This window comes from Lucilia cuprina, chromosome 3 (genome assembly GCF_022045245.1).
Source record: "Lucilia cuprina isolate Lc7/37 chromosome 3, ASM2204524v1, whole genome shotgun sequence".
NCBI lineage: Eukaryota > Metazoa > Arthropoda > Insecta > Diptera > Calliphoridae > Lucilia > Lucilia cuprina.
Genome location: NC_060951.1, coordinates 10,719,710 through 10,720,098, shown reverse-complemented (window position 1 = coordinate 10,720,098; position 389 = coordinate 10,719,710).

The following is a 389-nucleotide window of genomic DNA, read 5'->3' as shown; positions in this document are numbered from 1 at the left end:
AAATGAAACAATGTAACGAGAACCATCCATTGCTACAGGATCTATCGGTCCACAGACATCCGTATGAATACGTTCCAATATTCGTGTTGCTTTATTTCGAGTACCATTGAAAGGATCACGAGAATGTTTTGCTTCAACGCAAACATCACAAAAGCCAATCATTTCAACTTTGTTTTTCAGATTTGGTATCATGTTGCTTTTAACTAAGGAATCCAATCCTTGTTGACCTATATGACCAAGACGACGATGCCATAAAACTGCATCATCCTTATTACATACACTAGCTACAGGCTTTCCAATTATGATTTCGATTTCATATAAGTTGCCATTTAAGAAGCCAGTACCAATCACTTCTTTATCTTTCATAATTAATGCACGATTGTCAACAA